This window comes from Gorilla gorilla, chromosome 13 (assembly GCF_029281585.2).
Source record: "Gorilla gorilla gorilla isolate KB3781 chromosome 13, NHGRI_mGorGor1-v2.1_pri, whole genome shotgun sequence".
Taxonomy (NCBI): domain Eukaryota; kingdom Metazoa; phylum Chordata; class Mammalia; order Primates; family Hominidae; genus Gorilla; species Gorilla gorilla.
In genome coordinates, this window is record NC_073237.2 from 6,507,159 (window position 1) to 6,524,738 (window position 17,580).

The window sequence follows — 17,580 nt, forward strand, 5'->3', positions numbered from 1 at the left end:
CCATTCCATTCCATTCCATTCCATTCCATTCCTTTCCATTCCAACCCATTCCGTTCTACACGGGTTGATTCCATTTCATTCCATTCCATTCCATTCCATTCCATTCCATTCCATTCCATTCCATTCCATTCCATTCCATTCGATTCCATTCGATTCCATTCGATTCGATTCCATTCCATTTCATTCCAAACCATTCCATTCTACTCGGGTTCATCATTCCATTCCATTCCATTCCATTCCATTCCACTCGGGTTCTTTCCATTCCATTCCATTCCATTCCATTCCATTCCATTCCATTCCGTTCTACTCAGGTTGATTTCCACTCCATTCCATTCCATTCCATTCCATTCCATTCCATTCCATTCCATTCCATTCCACTCCATTCCATTCCCTTCTATTCGGGTTGATTCCATTCCATTCCATTCCATTCCATTCCATTCCATTCCATTCCATTCCATTCCATTCCATTCCATTCCATTCTATTCCATTCCGTTCTACTCGGCTTGAATCCATTGAGTTCCGTTCCGTTCCGTTCCGTCCCGACACGTCCCATCCCGTCCCGTCCCGTCCCGTCCCATCCCGTCCCGTCCCGTCCCGTGCCGTTGTACTCGGGTTGATTCCATTCCACTCCGTTCCGTTGCTTTCCGTTCTGTTCCATTCAGTTCCACGCGGGTTGATTCAATTCCATTCTATTCTATTCCATTCCATTCCATTCCATTCCATTCCATTCCATTCCATTCCATTCTACTCGGGTTGATTCCATGCCGTTCCGTTCTTTTCCATTCCGTCCCATCCCGACGCATCCCGTCCCGTCCCGTCCCGTCCCATTCCGTTCCGTTCTGATTGGGTTGATTCCGTTCCATTCCGTTCCGTTCCTTTCCGTTCCGTTCCATTCCGTTACACGCGGGTTGATTCAATTCCATTCTATTACATTGAATTCCATTCCATTCCATTCCATTCCATTCTACTCGGATTGATTGCATTCCATTCCATTCCATTCCATTCCATTCCATTCCATTCCATTCCATTGCATTCCATTCCATTCCATTCCATTCCATTGCGTTCCATTCGATTCGATTCCATTCCATTCCATTCCATTCCATTCCAATCCATTCCATTCTACTTGGGTTGATTCCATTCCATTCCATTGATTCCATTCGATTCCATTCGATTCCATTCCATTCCATTTCATTCCATTCCATTCCATTCCATTCCATTCTGTTCTACTCGGGTTGATTCCACTCCATTCCATTCCATTCCATTCCATTCCATTCCATTCCATTCCATTCCATTCCATTCTATTCCATTCCATTCCATTCGATTCCATTCTATTCCATTCAATTTCATTCCATTCCATTCCATTCCATTCCATTCCATTCCATTCAATTCCATTCCATTCCATTCCATTCCATTCCGTTCTACTCGGGTTGATTCCATTCCATTCAATTCCATTCCATTCCATTCCATTCCATTCCATTCCATTCCATTCCATTCCATTCCATTCCATTCGTATCCATTCGATTCCATTCGATTCCATTCCATTCCATTCCATAGAATTCCATTCCATTCCATTCCATTCCATTCCATTCCATTCCATTCCATTCCATTCCATTCCATTCCATTCCATTCCATTCCATTCCGTTCTACTCGGGTTGATTCCATTCCATTCCATTCCATTCCATTCCATTCCATTCCACTCCATTCCATTCGATTCCATTCGATTCCATTCCATTCCATTCCATTCCATTCCAATCCATTCCATTCTACTCGGGTTGATTCCATTCCATTCCATTCAATTCCATTCCATTCCATTCCATTCTATTCCATTCCATTCCATTCCAGTCCATTCCATTCGATTCCATTCGATTCCATTCCATTCGATTCCATTCGAGATCATTCGATTCCATTCCATCCCATTCCATTCCATTCCATTCCATTCCGTTCTACTCGGGTTGATTCCATTCCATTCCATTTCATTCCATTCCATTCCATTCCATTCCATTCCATTCCATTCCATTCCATTCCATTCCATTCCATTCGATTCCATTCCATTCCATTCCATTCCAATCCGTTGCATTCTACTCGGGTTGATTCCATTCCATTCCATTCCATTCCATTCCATTCCATTCCATTCCATTCTATTCCTTTCCATTCCTTTCGATTCCACTCGATTCCATTCCATTCTTTCCATTCCATTCCAATCCATTCCATTCTACTCGGGTGGATTCCATTCCATTCCATTCCTTTCCATTCCATTCCATTCCATTCCATTCCATTCCATTCCATTCCATTCCATTCCATTCCATTCCATTCCATTCCATTCCATTCCATTCCATTCCGTTCTAGTCGGGTTGATTCCATTCTATTCCATTCCATTCCATTCCATTCCATTCCATTCCATTCCATTCCATTCCATTCCATTCTATTCCATTCTATTCCATTCCATTCTACTCCATTGAATTCCATTCCATTCCATTCCATTCCATTCCATTCCATTCCATTCCATTCCTTTCCATTCCATTTAGTTCTACTCGGGTTGATTCCATTCCATTCCATTCCATTCCATTCCATTCCATTCCATTCCATTCCATTCCATTCCATTCCATTCCATTCCATTCCATTACTTTCCATTCCATTCCATTCCAATCCATTCCATTCTACTCGGGTTGAGTCCATTCCATTCCATTCCATTCCATTCCATTCCATTATATTCCATTCTATTACATTCGATTCCGTTCGATTCCATTCCATTCCATTCCATTCCATTCCATTCCATTCCATTCCATTCCATTCCATTCCATTCGATTCCATTCCATTCCATTCGATTCCATTCCATTCCATTCCAATCCATTCCATTCTACTCGGGTTGATTCCATTCCATTCCATTCCATTCCATTCCATTCCATTCCATTCCATTCCATTCCATTCCATTCCATTCCATTCCATTCCATTCCATTCTACTCGGATTGATTCCATTCCATTCCATTCCATTCCATTCCATTCCATTCCATTCCATTCCATTCCATTCCATTCCTTTCCATTCCAACCCATTCCGTTCTACTCGGGTTGATTCCATTTAATTCCATTCCATTCCATTCCATTTCATTATAAACCATTCCATTCTACTCGGGTTCATCATTCCATTCCATTCCATTCCATTCCATTCCATTCCATTCCACTCGGGTTCTTTCCATTCCATTCCATTCCATTCCATTCCATTCCATTCCATTCCATTCCATTCCATTCCGTTCTACTCAGGTTGATTTCCACTCCATTCCATTCCATTCCATTCCATTCCATTCCATTCCATTCCATTCCATTCCATTCCATTCCACTCCATTCCATTCCCTTCTATTCGGGTTGATTCCATTCCATTCCATTCCATTCCATTCCATTCCATTCCATTCCATTCCATTCCATTCCATTCCATTGCGTTCCATTCGATTTGATTCCATTCCATTCCATTGCATTCCATTCCAATCCATTCCATTCTACTTGTGTTGATTCCATTCCATTCCATTCCATTCCATTCCATTCCATTCTGTTCTACTCGGGTTGATTCCACTCCATTCCATTCCATTCCATTCCATTCTATTCCATTCCTTTCCATTCCATTCCATTCTATTCCATTCAATTCCATTCCATTCCATTTCATTTTATTCCATTCCATTCCATTCCATTCTATTCCATTGAATTCCATTCCATTCCATTCGATTCCATTCCATTCCATTCCATTCGATTCCATTCTATTCCATTCAATTCCATTCCATTCCATTTCATTTTATTCCATTGCATTCCATTCCATTCTATTCCATTGAATTCCATTCCATTCCATTCCATTCCATTCCATTCCATTCAGCTTCATTCCATTCCATTCCATTCCATTCCATTCCATTCCATTCCATTCGATTCAATTCCATTCCATTCCATTCCATTCCATTCCATTCCGTTCTACTCGGGTTGATTCCATTCTATTCCGTTCCATTCCGTTCGATTCCATTCGATTCCATTCGATTCCATTCCATTCCATTCCATTCCCTTCCATTCAATTCTATTCCATTGAATTCCATTCCATTCCATTCCATTCCATTCCATTCCATTCCATTCCATTCCATTCCATTACGTTCTACTCTGATTGACTCCATTCCATTCCATTCCATTCCATTCCATTCCATTCCATTCCATTCCATTCCATTCCATTCCATTCGATTCCATTCCATTCCATTCCATTCCATTGCATTCCATTCCAATACATTCCATTCTACTCTGGTTGATTCCATTCCATTCCATTCCATTCCATTCCATTCGTCTCCATTCGATTCAATTCGATTCCATTCCATTCTATTCCATTGAATTCCATTCCATTCCATTCCATTCCATTCCATTCCATTCCATTCCATTCCATTCCATTCCATTCCATTCCGTTCTACTCGGGTTGATTCCATTCCATTCCATTCCATTCCATTCCATTCCATTCCATTCCACTCCATTCCATTCGATTCCATTCAATTCCATTCCATTCCATTCCATTCCATTCCAATCCATTCCATTCTACTCGGGTTGATTTCATTCCATTCCATTCCATTCCATTCCATTCCATTCCATTCCATTCTATTCCATTCCATTCCATTCCATTGCATTCCATTCGATTTCATTCGATTCTATTCCATTCGATTCCATTCGAGATCATTCGATTCCATTCCATCCCATTCCATTCCATTCCATTCCATTCCGTTCTACTCGGGTTGATTCCATTCCATTCCATTTCATTCCATTCCATTCCATTCCATTCCATTCCATTCCAATCCATTCGATTCCATTCCATTCCATTCCATTCCAATCCATTGCATTCTACTCGGGTTGATTCCATTCCATTCCATTCCATTCCATTCCATTCTATTCCATTCCATTCCATTCGATTCCACTCGATTCCATTCCATTCTTTCCATTCCTTTCCAATAAATTCCATTCTACTCGGGTGGATTCCATTCCATTCCATTCCTTTCCATTCCATTCCATTCCATTCCATTCCATTCCATTCCATTCCATTCCATTCCATTCCATTCCATTCCATTCTAGTCGGGTTGATTCCATTCTATTCCATTCCATTCCATTCCATTCCATTCCATTCCATTCCATTCCATTCCATTCCATTCCATTCCATTCTATTCCATTCCATTCTACTCCGTTGAATTCCATTCCATTCCATTCCATTCCATTCCATTCCATTCCATTCCTTTCCATTCCATTTAGTTCTACTCGGGTTGATTCCATTCCATTCCATTCCATTCCATTCCATTCCATTCCATTCCATTCCATTCCATTCCATTCGATTCCATTCCATTCCATTCCATTCCATTCCATTCCATTCCATTCCAATCCATTCCATTCTACTCGGGTTGATTCCATTCCATTCCATTCCATTCCATTCCATTCCATTCCATTCCATTCCATTCCATTCCATTCCATTCCTTTCTATTCCATTCCATTCCATTCCATTCCATTCCATTCCATTCCATTCCATTCCGTTCTAATCGGTTTGATTCCACTCCATTCCATTCCATTCCATTCCATTCCATTCCATTCCAGTCCATTCCTTTCCATTCCAACCCATTCCGTTCTACTCGGGTTGATTCCATTTCATTCCATTCCATTCCATTCCATTCCATTCCATTCCATTCCATTCCATTCCATTCCATTCCATTCCATTCGATTCCATTCCATTCCATTTCATTGCAAACCTTTCCATTCTACTCGGGTTCATCATTCCATTCCATTCCATTCCATTCCATTCCACTCGGGTTCTTTCCATTCCATTCCATTCCATTCCATTCCATTCCATTCCATTCCGTTCTACTCAGGTTGATTTCCACTCCATTCCATTCCATTCCATTCCATTCCATTCCATTCCATTCCATTCCATTCCATTCCACTCCATTCCATTCCCTTCTATTTGGGTTGATTCCATTCCATTCCATTCCATTCCATTCCATTCCATTCCATTCCATTCCATTCCATTCCATTCCATTCCATTCCATTCCATTGCATTCCATTCCATTCCATTCTATTCCATTCCGTTCTACTCGGCTTGAATCCATTGAGTTCCGTTCCGTTCCGTTCCGTCCCGACACGTCCCGTCCCGTCCCGTCCCGTCCCGTCCCATCCCGTCCCATCCCGTCCCGTGCCATTGTACTCGGGTTGATTCCATTCCACTCCGTTCCGTTCCTTTCCGTTCCGTTCCATTCAGTTCCACGCGGGTTGATTCAATTCCATTCTATTCTATTCCATTCCATTCCATTCCATTCCATTCCATTCCATTCCATTCCATTCCATTCTACTCGGGTTGATTCCATGCCGTTCCGTTCCGTTCCATTCCGTCCCATCCCGACGCGTCCCGTCCCGTCCCGTCCGGTCCCATTCCGTTCCGTTCTGATCGGGTTGATTCCGTTCCATTCCGTTCCGTTCCTTTCCGTTCCGTTCCATTCCGTTACACGCGGGTTGATTCAATTCCGTTCTATTACATTGAATTCCATTCCATTCCATTCCATTCCATTCTACTCGGATTGATTGCATTCCATTCCATTCCATTCCAGTCCATTCCAATCCATTCCATTCTACTCGGGTTGATTCCATTCCATTCCATTCCATTCCATTCCATTCCATTCCATTCCATTCCATTCCATTCCATTCCATTGCGTTCCATTCGATTCGATTCCATTCCATTCCATTCCATGCCATTCCAATCCATTCCATTCTACTTGGGTTGATTCCATTCCATTTCGTTCCATTCCATTCCATTCGATTCCATTCCATTCCATTCCATTCCATTCCATTCTGTTCTACTCGGGTTGATTCCACTCCATTCCATTCCATTCCATTCCATTCTATTCCATTCCATTCCATTCGATTCCATTCTATTCCATTCAATTCCATTCCATTCCATTTCATTTTATTCCATTCCATTCCATTCCATTCTATTCCATTGAATTCCATTCCATTCCATTCCATTCCATTCCATTCAGTTTCATTCCATTCCATTCCATTCCATTCCATTCCATTCCATTCGATTCAATTCCATTCCATTCCATTCCATTCCGTTGTACTCGGGTTGATTCCATTCTATTCCATTCCATTCCGTTCGATTCCATTCGATTCCATTCGATTCCATTCCATTCTATTCCATTGAATTCCATTCCATTCCATTCCATTCCATTCCATTCCATTCCATTCCATTCCATTCCATTCCATTCCATTCCGATCTACTCGTGTAGATTCCATTCCTTTCCATTCCATTCCATTCCATTCCATTCCACTCCATTCCATTCGATTCCATTCGATTCCATTCCATTCCATTCCATTCCATTCCAATCCATTCCATTCTACTCGGGTTGATTCCATTCCATTCCATTCCATTCCATTCCATTCCATTCCATTCCATTCTATTCCATTCCATTCCATTCCATTGCATTCCATTCGATTCCATTCGATTCCATTCCATTCGATTCCATTCGAGATCATTCGATTCCATTCCATCCCATTCCATTCCATTCCATTCCATTCCGTTCTACTCGGGTTGATTCCATTCCATTCCATTTTATTCCATTCCATTCCATTCCATTCGATTCCATTCCATTCCATTCCATTCCAATCCATTGCATTCTACTCGGGTTGATTCCATTCCATTCCATTCCATTCCATTCCATTCCATTCTATTCCATTCCATTCCATTCGATTCCACTCGATTCCATTCCATTCTTTCCATTCCATTCCAATCCATTCCATTCTACTCGGGTGGATTCCATTCCATTCCATTCCTTTCCATTCCATTCCATTCCATTCCATTCCATTCGATTCCATTCGATTCCATTCCATTCCATTCCATTCCATTCCATTCCATTCCATTCCATTCCATTCCATTCCATTCCATTCTATTCCATTCCATTCCATTCCTTTCCATTCCATTTATTTATACTCGGGTTGATTCCATTCCATTCCATTCCATTCCATTCCATTCCATTCCATTCCATTCCATTGCATTCCATTCCATTCCATTACTTTCCATTCCATTCCATTCCAATCCATTCCATTCTACTCGGGTTGACTCCATTCCATTCCATTCCATTCCCTTCCATTCCATTCTATTCCATTGAATTCCGTTCCATTCCATTCCATTCCATTCCATTCCATTCCATTCCATTCCATTCCGTTCTACTCTGATTGACTCCATTCCATTCCATTCCATTCCATTCCATTCCATTCGATTCCATTCCAATCCATTCCATTCCATTGCATTCCATTCCATTCCATTCCATTCTACTCTGGTTGATTCCATTCCATTCCATTCCATTCCATTCCATTCCATTCGTCTCCATTCGATTCCATTCGATTCCATTCCATTCTATTCCATTGAATTGCATTCCATTCCATTCCATTCCATTCCATTCCATTCCATTCCATTCCATTCCATTCCATTCCATTCCATTCCATTCCATTCCATTCCGATCTACTCGGGTAGATTCCATTCCATTCCATTCCATTCCATTCCATTCCATTCCACTCCATTCCATTCGATTCCATTCCATTCCATTCCATTCCATTCCATTCCATTCCAATCCATTCCATTCTACTCGGGTTGATTCCATTCCATTCCATTCCATTCCATTCCATTCCATTCTATTCCATTTCATTCCATTCCATTGCATTCCATTCGATTCCATTCGATTCCATTCCATTCGATTCCATTCGAGATCATTCGATTCCATTCCATCTCATTCCATTCCATTCCATTCCATTCCGTTCCATTCCATTCCATTCCAATCCATTGCATTCTACTCGGGTTGATTCCATTCCATTCCATTCCATTCCATTCCATTCCATTCTATTCCATTCCATTCCATTCGATTCCACTCGATTCCATTCCATTCTTTCCATTCCATTCCAATCCATTCCATTCTACTCGGGTGGATTCCATTCCATTCCATTCCTTTCCATTCCATTCCATTCCATTCCATTCCATTCCATTCCATTCCATTCCATTCCATTCTATTCCATTCCATTCCATTCCTTTCCATTCCATTTATTTATACTCGGGTTGATTCCATTCCATACCATTCCATTCCATTCCATTCCATTCAATTCCATTCCATTGCATTCCATTCCATTCCATTACTTTCCATTCCATTCCATTCCAATCCATTCCATTCTACTCGGGTTGACTCCATTCCATTCCATTCCATTCCATTCCTTTCCTTTCCATTATATTCCATTCCATTCCATTCGATTCCGTTCAATTCCGTTCCATTCCATTCCATTCCATTCCATTCGATTCCATTCCATTCCATTCGATTCCATTCCATTCCATTCCATTCTTTTCCATTCCATTCCAATCCATTCCATTCTACTCGGGTTGATTCCATTCCATTCCATTCCATTCCATTGCATTCCATTCCATTCCATTCCATTCCATTCCTTTCGATTCCATTCCATTCCATTAAATTCCATTCCATTCCATTCCATTCCATTCCATTCCATTCCATTCCATTCCATTCCATTCCATTCCATTCCATTCCGTTCTAGTCGGGTTGATTCCATTCTATTCCATTCCATTCCATTCCATTCCATTCCATTCCATTCCATTCCATTCTATTCCATTCCATTCTACTCCATTGAATTCCATTCCATTCCATTCCATTCCATTCCATTCCATTCCATTCCATTCCATTCCATTCCTTTCCATTCCATTTAGTTCTACTCGGGTTGATTCCATTCCATTCCATTCCATTCCATTCCATTCCATTCCATTCTATTCCATTCCATTCCATTACTTTCCATTACATTCCATTCCAATCCATTCCATTCTACTCGGGTTGACTCCATTCCATTCCATTCCATTCCATTCCATTCCATTCCATTATATTCCATTCTATTCCATTCGATTCCGTTCGATTCCATTCCATTCCATTCCATTCCATTCCATTCCTTTCCATTCCATTCCATTCGATTCCATTCCATTCCATTCGATTCCATTCCATTCCATTCCATTCCATTCCATTCCAATCCATTCCATTCTACTCGGGTTGATTCCATTCCATTCCATTCCATTCCATTCCATTCCATTCCATTCCATTCCATTCCATTCCATTCCATTCCTTTCTATTCCATTCCATTCCATTCCATTCCATTCCATTCCATTCCATTCCATTCCATTCCATTCCATTCCGTTCTAATCGGTTTGATTCCACTCCATTCCATTCCATTCCATTCCATTCCATTCCATTCCATTCCTTTCCATTCCAACCCATTCCATTCTACTCGGGTTGATTCCATTTCATTCCATTCCATTCCATTCCATTCCATTCCATTCCATTCGATTCCATTCCATTCCATTTCATTCCAAACCATTCCATTCTACTCGGGTTCATCATTCCATTCCATTCCATTCCATTCCATTCCACTCGGGTTCTTTCCATTCCATTCCATTCCATTCCATTCCATTCCATTCCATTCCATTCCATTCCGTTCTACTCAGGTTGATTTCCACTCCATTCCATTCCATTCCATTCCATTCCATTCCATTCCATTCCATTCCATTCCATTCCATTCCACTCCATTCCATTCCCTTCTATTCGGGTTGATTCCATTCCATTCCATTCCATTCCATTCCATTCCATTCCATTCCATTCCATTCCATTCCATTCCATTCTATTCCATTCCGTTCTACTCGGCTTGAATCCATTGAGTTCCGTTTCGTTCCGTTCCGTCCCGACACGTCCCGTCCCGTCCCGTCCCGTCCCGTCCCATCCCGTCCCGTCCCGTCCCGTGCCGTTGTACTCGGGTTGATTCCATTCCACTCCGTTCCGTTCCTTTCCGTTCCGTTCCATTCAGTTCCACGCGGGTTGATTCAATTCCATTCTATACTATTCCATTCCATTCCATTTCATTCCATTCCATTCCATTCCATTCCATTCCATTCTACTCGGTTTGATTCCATGCCGTTCCGTTCCGTTCCATTCCGTCCCATCCCGACGCGTCCCGTCCCGTCCCGTCCCGTCCCATTCCGTTCCGTTCTGATCGGGTTGATTCTGTTCCATTCCGTTCCGTTCCTTTCCGTTCCGTTCCATTCCGTTACACGCGGGTTGATTCAATTCCATTCTATTACATTGAATTCCATTCCATTCCATTCCATTCCAGTCCATTCCAATCCATTCCATTCTACTCGGGTTGATTCCACTCCTTTCCATTCCATTCCATTCCATTCCATTCCATTCCATTCCATTCCATTCCATTGCATTCCATTCCATTCCATTCCATTGCGTTCCATTCGATTCGATTCCATTCCTTTCCATTGCATTCCATTCCAATCCATTCCATTCTACTTGGGTTGATTCCATTCCATTCCATTCCATTCCATTCGATTCCATTCGATTCCATGCCATTCCATTTCATTCCATTCCATTCCATTCTATTCCATTCTGTTCTACTCGGGTTGATTCCACTCCATTCCATTCCATTCCATTCCATTCTATTCCATTCCATTCCATTCGATTCCATTCTATTCCATTCAATTCCATTCCATTCCATTTCATTTTATTCCATTCCATTCCATTCCATTCTATTCCATTGAATTCCATTCCATTCCATTCGATTCCATTCCATTCCATTCCATTCGATTCCATTCTATTCCATTCAATTCCATTCCATTCCATTTCATTTTATTCCATTCCATTCCATTCCATTCTATTCCATTGAATTCCATTCCATTCCATTCCATTCCATTCCATTCCATTCCATTCCATTCCATTCCATTCCATTCCATTCAGTTTCATTCCATTCCATTCCATTCCATTCCATTCCATTCCATTCAATTCCATTCCATTCCATTCCATTCCGTTCTACTCGGGTTGATTCCATTCTATTCCATTCCATTCCGTTCGATTCCATTCGATTCCATTCGATTCGATTCCATTCCATTCCATTCCCTTCCATTCAATTCTATTCCATTGAATTCCATTCCATTCCATTCCATTCCATTCCATTCCGTTCTACTCTGATTGACTCCATTCCATTCCATTCCATTCCATTCCATTCCATTCCATTCCATTCCATTCGATTCCATTCCATTCCATTCCATTCCATTGCATTCCGTTCCAATACATTCCATTCTACTCTGGTTGATTCCATTCCATTCCATTCCATTCCATTCCATTCGTCTCCATTCGATTCAATTCGATTCCATTCCATTCTATTCCATTGAATTCCATTCCATTCCATTCCATTCCATTCCATTCCATTCCATTCCATTCCATTCCATTCCGTTCTACTCGGGTTGATTCCATTCCATTCCATTCCATTCCATTCCATTCCATTCCATTCCATTCCATTCCATTCCATTCCACTGCATTCCATTCGATTCCATTCGATTCCATTCCATTCCATTCCATTCCATTCCAATCCATTCCATTCTACTCGGGTTGACTCCATTCCATTCCATTCCATTCCATTCCATTCCATTATATTCCATTCTATTCCATTCGATTCCGTTCGATTCCATTCCATTCCATTCCATTCCATTCCATTCCATTCCATTCCATTCCATTCCATTCGATTCCATTCCATTCCATTCCATTCCATTCCATTCCATTCCATTCCATTCCATTCCAATCCATTCCATTCTACTCGGGTTGATTCCATTCCATTCCATTTCATTCCATTCCATTCCATTCCATTCCATTCCATTCCATTCCATTCCATTCCATTCCATTCCATTCCATTCCTTTCTATTCCATTCCATTCCATTCCATTCCATTCCATTCCATTCCATTCCATTCCATTCCGTTCTAATCGGTTTGATTCCACTCCATTCCATTCCATTCCATTCCATTCCATTCCATTCCTTTCCATTCCAACCCATTCCGTTCTACTCGGGTTGATTCCATTTCATTCCATTCCATTCCATTCCATTCCATTCCATTCCATTCCATTCCATTCCATTCGATTCCATTCGATTCCATTCCATTCCATTTCATTCCAAACCATTCCATTCTACTCGGGTTCATCATTCCATTCCATTCCATTCCATTCCATTCCACTCGGGTTCTTTCCATTCCATTCCATTCCATTCCATTCCATGCCATTCCATTCCTTTCCATTCCATTCCATTCCGTTCTACTCAGGTTGATTTCCACTCCATTCCATTCCATTCCATTCCATTCCATTCCATTCCATTCCATTCCATTCCGTTCCATTCCACTCCATTCCATTCCCTTCTATTCGGGTTGATTCCATTCCATTCCATTCCATTCCATTCCATTCCATTCCATTCCATTCCATTCCATTCCATTCCATTCCATTCTATTCCATTCCATTCTACTCGGCTTGAATCCATTGAGTTCCGTTCCATTCCGTTCCGTCCCGACACGTCCCGTCCCGTCCCGTCCCGTCCCGTCCCGTCCCTTCCCATCCCGTCCCGTCCCGTCCCGTGCCGTTGTACTCTGGTTGATTCCATTCCATTCCATTCCATTCCATTCCATTCCATTCGTCTCCATTCGATTCCATTCGATTCCATTCCATTCTATTCCATTGAATTCCACTCCATTCCATTCCATTCCATTCCATTCCATTCCATTCCATTCCATTCCATTCCATTCGGTTCTACTCTGGTTGATTCCATTCCATTCCATTCCATTCCATTCCATTCCATTCCATTAAACTCCATTCCATTCGATTCCATTCGATTCCATTCCATTCCATTCCATTCCATTCCAATCCATTCCATTCTACTCGGGTTGATTCCATTCCATTCCATTCCATTCCATTCCATTCCATTCCATTCCATTCCATTCCATTCCATTCCATTCCTTTCTATTCCATTCCATTCCATTCCATTCCATTCCATTCCATTCCATTCCATTCCAATCCATTCCATTCTACTCGGGTTGATTCCATTCCATTCCATTCCATTCCATTCCATTCCATCCAATTCCATTCCATTCCATTCCATTCCGTTCTACTCGGGTTGATTCCATTCCATTCCATTTCATTCCATTCCATTCCATTCCATTCCATTCCATTCCATTCCATTCGATTCCATTCCATTCCATTCCATTCCAATCCATTCCATTCTACTCGGGTAGATTCCATTCCATTCCATTACATTACATTCCATTCTATTCCATTCCATTCCATTCCATTCTATTCCATTCCATTCCAGTCGATTCCACTCGATTCCATTCCATTCTTTCCATTCCATTCCAATCCATTCCATTCTACTCGGGTGGATTCCATTCCATTCCATTCCTTTCCATTCCATTGCATTCCATTCCATTCCATTCCATTCCATTCCATTCGATTCCATTCCATTCCATTCCATTCCATTCTATTCCATTCCATTCCATTCCGTTCTAGTCGGGTTGATTCCATTCTATTCCATTCCATTCCATTCCATTCCATTCCATTCCATTCCATTCCATTCCATTCTATTCCATTCCATTCTACTCCATTGAATTCCATTCCATTCCATTCTATTCCATTCCTTTCCATTCCTTTCCATTCCATTTAGTTCTACTCGGGTTGATTCCATTCCATTCCATTCCATTCCATTCCATTCCATTCCATTCCATTCCATTCCATTGCATTCCATTCGATTCCATTCGATTCCATTCCATTCCATTCCATTCCATTCCATTCCATTCCATTCCATTCCAATCCGTTCCACTCGGGTTGATTCCATTCTATTCCATTCCATTCCATTCGATTCCATTCGATATCATTCGATTGCATTCCATCCCATTCCATTCCATTCCATTCCATTCCGTTCTTCTCGGGTTGATTCCATTCCATTCCATTTCATTCCATTCCATTCCATTCCATTTCTTTCGATTCCATTCGATTCCATTCCATTCCATTCCATTCCAATCCATTGCATTCTAGTCAGGTTGATTCCATTCCATTCCATTCCATTCCATTCCATTCCATTCCATTCCATTCCATTCGATTCCACTCGATTCCATTCCATTCCTTTCCATTCCATTCCAATCCATTCCATTCTACTCGGGTGGATTCCATTCCATTCCATTCCATTCCATTCCATTCTATTCCATTCCATTCTACTCCATTGAATTCCATTCCATTCCATTCCATTCCATTCCATTCCATTCCATTCCATTCCATTCCTTTCCATTCCATTTAGTTCTACTCGGGTTGATTCCATTCCATTCCATTCCATTCCATTCCATTCCATTCCATTCTATTCCATTCCATTCCATTACTTTCCATTACATTCCATTCCAATCCATTCCATTCTACTCGGGTTGACTCCATTCCATTCCATTCCATTCCATTCCATTCCATTCCATTATATTCCATTCTATTCCATTCGATTCCGTTCGATTCCATTCCATTCCATTCCATTCCATTCCATTCCTTTCCATTCCATTCCATTCCATTCCATTCCATTCCATTCGATTCCATTCCATTCCATTCCATTCCATTCCATTCCAATCCATTCCATTCTACTCGGGTTGATTCCATTCCATTCCATTCCATTCCATTCCATTCCATGCCATTCCATTCCATTCCATTCCATTCCATTCCTTTCTATTCCATTCCATTCCATTCCATTCCATTCCATTCCATTCCATTCCATTCCATTCCATTCCATTCCGTTCTAATCGGTTTGATTCCACTCCATTCCATTCCATTCCATTCCATTCCATTCCATTCCATTCCTTTCCATTCCAACCCATTCCATTCTACTCGGGTTGATTCCATTTCATTCCATTCCATTCCATTCCATTCCATTCCATTCCATTCGATTCCATTCCATTCCATTTCATTCCAAACCATTCCATTCTACTCGGGTTCATCATTCCATTCCATTCCATTCCATTCCATTCCACTCGGGTTCTTTCCATTCCATTCCATTCCATTCCATTCCATTCCATTCCATTCCATTCCATTCCTTTCCATTCCATTCCGTTCTACTCAGGTTGATTTCCACTCCATTCCATTCCATTCCATTCCATTCCATTCCATTCCATTCCATTCCATTCCATTCCATTCCATTCCACTCCATTCCATTCCCTTCTATTCGGGTTGATTCCATTCCATTCCATTCCATTCCATTCCATTCCATTCCATTCCATTCTATTCCATTCCGTTCTACTCGGCTTGAATCCATTGAGTTCCGTTCCGTTCCGTTCCGTCCCGACACGTCCCGTCCCGTCCCGTCCCGTCCCGTCCCATCCCGTCCCGTCCCGTCCCGTGCCGTTGTACTCGGGTTGATTCCATTCCATTCCGTTCCGTTCCTTTCCGTTCCGTTCCATTCAGTTCCACGCGGGTTGATTCAATTCCATTCTATACTATTCCATTCCATTCCATTTCATTCCATTCCATTCCATTCCATTCCATTCCATTCTACTCGGTTTGTTTCCATGCCGTTCCGTTCCGTTCCATTCCGTCCCATCCCGACGCGTCCCGTCCCGTCCCGTCCCGTCCCATTCCGTTCCGTTCTGATCGGGTTGATTCTGTTCCATTCCGTTCCGTTCCTTTCCGTTCCGTTCCATTCCGTTACACGCGGGTTGATTCAATTCCATTCTATTACATTGAATTCCATTCCATTCCATTCCATTCCAGTCCATTCCAATCCATTCCATTCTACTCGGGTTGATTCCACTCCTTTCCATTCCATTCCATTCCATTCCATTCCATTCCATTCCATTCCATTCCATTGCATTCCATTCCATTCCATTCCATTGCGTTCCATTCGATTCGATTCCATTCCTTTCCATTGCATTCCATTCCAATCCATTCCATTCTACTTGGGTTGATTCCATTCCATTCCATTCTATTCCATTCGATTCCATTCGATTCCATGCCATTCCATTTCATTCCATTCCATTCCATTCTATTCCATTCTGTTCTACTCGGGTTGATTCCACTCCATTCCATTCCATTCCATTCCATTCTATTCCATTCCATTCCATTCGATTCCATTCTATTCCATTCAATTCCATTCCATTCCATTTCATTTTATTCCATTCCATTCCATTCCATTCTATTCCATTGAATTCCATTCCATTCCATTCGATTCCATTCCATTCCATTCCATTCGATTCCATTCTATTCCATTCAATTCCATTCCATTCCATTTCATTTTATTCCATTCCATTCCATTCCATTCTATTCCATTGAATTCCATTCCATTCCATTCCATTCCATTCCATTCCATTCCATTCCATTCCATTCCATTCCATTCAGTTTCATTCCATTCCATTCCATTCCATTCCATTCCATTCCATTCAATTCCATTCCATTCCATTCCATTCCGTTCTACTCGGGTTGATTCCATTCTATTCCATTCCATTCCGTTCGATTCCATTCGATTCCATTCGATTCCATTCCATTCCATTCCATTCCCTTCCATTCAATTCTATTCCATTGAATTCCATTCCATTCCATTCCATTCCATTCCATTCCGTTCTACTCTGATTGACTCCATTCCATTCCATTCCATTCCATTCCATTCCATTCCATTCCATTCGATTCCATTCCATTCCATTCCATTCCATTGCAATCCGTTCC